Below are 4381 nucleotides of genomic sequence, written 5' to 3'. Positions count from 1 at the left end.
AATCCCTGGAGCCTATACAACAGCATTGAGAATCACAGGTTAGAAGGGACCTTTAGAGATCATCTAGTCCAACTCCCCTGCCAAAGCAGGTCCACCTAGATGAAGTTGCACGGGAACGTGTCCAAGTGGGGTTGGAAACCTCCCAAGAAGAAGCCTCCACACCCTCCCTGGGCAGCCTGGGCCAGGGCTCCCTCAGCCTTCCAGTAAAGAAGTTTTTCCTTATGTGTAAGGGGAACCTTTTATGTTGCAGCTTTTGTCCATTACCCCTAGTTCTATCACTGGGAATATATGTGTGCATTGAGAATAAAACAATCTCCTTCAAAATGACCCTCTCAGAAAGAGCCCTGGGAAAATAAGCCATTTCCTGAGACTCCAAAGGGCATCAGGCAGGCACTCCATAGTGGAGGCAAGCTGCCACATGCAAGACCCCTCTGCAATAAACACTTTGACAATCAAGAGCTGGCAACAGTGTCCCAAAGGTGCCCTGCAGCCAGAGGGACCTCTGTGGATCTGACCCTACTGGGTATCTAACACAACAGCAGTAGCTGCAGCCAAAGCTGGATGCTCACACGCAATCAGCACTCACTGGAATACCCAATACAATATGCTGCATACTACACAAGTCATCACACAGCTACAACCCTGGTCCCCTCATGGAGGAAGGGAGTTAAAGTCATTCAGAAGAGAGGCTGCTAATTCACACCTAACAAATTCCCTGTCCATGCCACGAGGATCACCCAGTACCACAGAGTTCAGGGTATAAGACAACCACCTGCTTCTACGAGGCAGGAGGTACCACAGCGAGGGAGAGGGAAGGCACAAAGAAACAGGAAAAGCTGTCTGCAACCCATCCAACTGAATGGAAACAGTAGCACTCACAGAGCACTTCTTTGAGTCACAGATAAACCCAACTGTGTCCCTTTTAGTGCCATTAAAACATCCCAATGTTGGCACCTTTTGCTTTAGCATCACCCTCACTGCTAGGAGGAACATCAGCAGTTCATTTGGAGGCAGGTATCCATGTTTGCCTCATGCAGAGGTGATTCACACCACTGACCAAACTTCTCATTAAGGTGCTGCCATGTGATATGAAAAGGATTTGATTAATTATCCCATGGTAATTCCCAGTTTCCCCCACCGGAGGTCACACTTCGCCAGGCTTATCAGCTGCCCAGCAAACAGCATTGCTGCGGGACCAGCAAAGCCACAGTTTCACCAGCCCCGCTCAGGTTTTGGCCTAGGCTCCTTCTGAGGATCCTGGCATTCTCTGAAGGTACTCCCACTGCTCTCCTGCCCACCCTAGGAGTGCCAGCCTCCTCTCCAAGGCTGTCGGACACCCACAGAGGCAATTTTCCTGTGTGGTGGCCTGTTACCACCTCACTTTCTTTTCTTGCTTTGACATCCTCTCCCAACCCAGCCTTCCAGGCCCTCCGTTGCCCCTGCCAAAAAGCCCCCATCCCATCCAGTGCCCAGACCATAACTCTAGCCTGGCTGCATAAGAAAATGAGAGACACACAACTGCATAGGGGGTTATCAAGTCTTGCTCTTTATTTGAGCCACTGCAGGGTTTAGTACTTAGAGCATTAGCACTCCCTGGCTTCTGTACAGCTCCCAGCAACGAACAGAAAGAAAAGTAAATGCATTCGAGCGTGTTTTCTGTCAGCCATCAACCAGCTAGTCACAGATGGTTTTCAAACTCTCTCTCACATAGTCACAGACAGTCCAACAGCCTGAGCACAGGTTAATGAGGATTATTCACGCAGCCATGCAGTCTCCAAGGTTTTAAGACTGCACACAGCAGCCGCTCTGTCCACATCATATGCCATTTTTTCAACCTCTACTAGCACACAGGCTGCTGAAAGATCTCCCCACATTGATCTAATCTCTGTGTAGGGCTCTGTCTGCTTGGACACCATCTCCTATGGCACCTGGGTTACTGCAGTGGTAAAACCATCACTCAATGTAGAGAGACTCTGGTGACAAAAGTGCCACCACTATACTTCTAAAATACCTCTTCATATTGCACTGCTGAGCACTGAGTACAGAAGTTTGGAGAGAGCCTTCAATTACTTCTACTTTCAGAACACTGAGAACAACTCTTTGGCTAAAGCACATGTTCAGTTAAAACAGGTTCACGTTTCAGCAGACAAATTCCTGAAGTCCAACCCACCTCCCTGGGTCTGGTCTTGCTTTTCTAAAACCTGTCAATCACCAGCTTTGTTTGCACCACGTGAACACCATCTCTCTGCTGCAGTTTCCCTGGAGATACCCAGGAACACCAGCACTGCTTTACCTCAGAGGGGCACCATGAGCCCAAGTATATGGACTACATAGGAACCACGTCCTACAGCGAAAGGATGCTATAAATACTGAAGCCAGATGGAAGCTTTTCGTCCTCTTTATCAAATACTGCCCACACTATCTGTTCCCACACCTTTCAGCCTCTTCTAAACCTGCTTTCTGTGCTAGCACAGCATCATTTAGCATAGGGACCATAATCCTTTCCATGTGCATAAGTGTCCAACAGGACCCTAGAGAACCAAACACAAGTGACTGTAAAATAATGCAATATATTGCCAACTTACATTTGGATGAGCAAATGATTTCTCAGCACAGCTTCTGGAAATGGCTCTGTCACATCATTCCACGACATGGGTTCATTGCTCTCCACAGAAGTTATCAGCCAGTCACAAAGAAACCCTGGAGGAAGCACATATTAACAGGTCTGCTTTCAATCACTTAGGACCACCCTGCCTCGTGAAGCACTCACCATCCTCACAGGCAGGGTAGCCAGAACTGCCCATCACCACAATGCCCACAGCCCTGCCAACCATTTGTCCCTGGCAGAACAGAAGCTGTGTCTATCTTGCCTCTGATCACTGCCCAGTAGCTTTAACATCAATATGAAAAATCCTCTTAAGACCTTATTTAAAATCCAGCTGCAACGGCCAGAACTCCTCTTTGTGTTTTATGTTTCGTTATCATGTCTTGTACTTTCCTTGTGGTCTATTGGTGGTTTATTTTAGCTTGTAAACCTTCTGGGTAAGGGATTTGTTATCTGTTTGGCAAGAGCCTGCATTACCAAGCTGTGTACGTTTACAACGCCACATAAAAGATTAGTGCTTTATTGGTCACTTAAGCATACCTAGTTAATAATCTTTAATGTGGCAGTTATTTACCCAGTCGTAAACAGAACACTGCTGCCAAGTCAAGTCAAATAAACACCATGGAAGTCCTTCATATTTAAAATGAACCCATTTCTCCCCACCATTTCAGGCTTTGTAAAAAAAAAAACAAACCCCACCCAATTCCCATTGTTACTGAGTGCAAAACTGTTCAGATCTTAAAGTGTTCTTGAAAAAAACAACTGTATCTAGTGTTTGCACTGAGCTTTGCACATGAAGCCTCTGCACAACTGGTAAATTGTGCAGTCACCAGGGCAGAACCACAAGCCCAAGGCTGCTGTGCCCAGCTGCTCTGCCAGCCTGCAGCACCAGTGCTGCACTGCCACATGCCACCCTTCACAGCCCCTCATCATCATCACCTCACACCTCCCTGATGTCTCACAGCCCCCTCATCATCCCTCACTGCCTCTTGATCATTCAAAGCCCACCATCAGCCCTCACATGTCCCCACTGTTGCTTCTCATCCTTCACCAACCCTTAACCCCTTAAAGCCCCCCACTGCCCCTCACATCTCCCCACTGTCACTCCTCATCATCCCTTGACCTTTCAAAGCCTCTCATCGCCCCTTGCAATCCCCACAACCCCATCCCTCACCAACACAACCCCTCAAAGCCCCTTACCACCCCTCACAGATCCCACTGTCACCTTCTTACAGCCCCTGACCCTTCAAAGTCCCCTGTCATCCCTCATAGTCCCTCACTGTCACTCTCCTAACCACTCAGTGCTCCCCATCTCTCCTCACAGCCCCCCATCACCCTTCCCATTCACTGTCACCACTCAATCTTTCCATCATCTCCCTGACCCCTCACTGCCTGACACCCCTCACAGCCCTCATCACCCCTCACAGCCTGTCACCTCCTCATGCCCCCATCAATCCCCCAGCCCCTCACAGCTCCCCACCATCCCTCACAGCCTCTCGCTGTCACCCCCACAGTCGCCATCACCCTTCACATTCCCAACAACCCCCCACATCCCCTCATTGTCATCCCTCATACCCCTCCATCACCCCTCACAGCCCCTCTACCACGCCCCCAACCCCTCACAGCCCCTCATCACTCCTCATAGCCCCTCCACTGCCCTCCATTACCCTTCACAGTCCCCCACCACCCTTCACAGTCCCCCTAACCCCTCACAGTCACTCCCCAACCCCTCACAGCCCCCTGCCACCCCTCACCTCGCCTCTCGCCTGCCTTCCC

This window comes from Colius striatus, chromosome 3 (genome assembly GCF_028858725.1).
Source record: "Colius striatus isolate bColStr4 chromosome 3, bColStr4.1.hap1, whole genome shotgun sequence".
Classification (NCBI taxonomy): domain Eukaryota; kingdom Metazoa; phylum Chordata; class Aves; order Coliiformes; family Coliidae; genus Colius; species Colius striatus.
The sequence above is the reverse complement of the archived record's forward strand: the minus strand, read 5'-3'. Positions refer to the sequence as shown.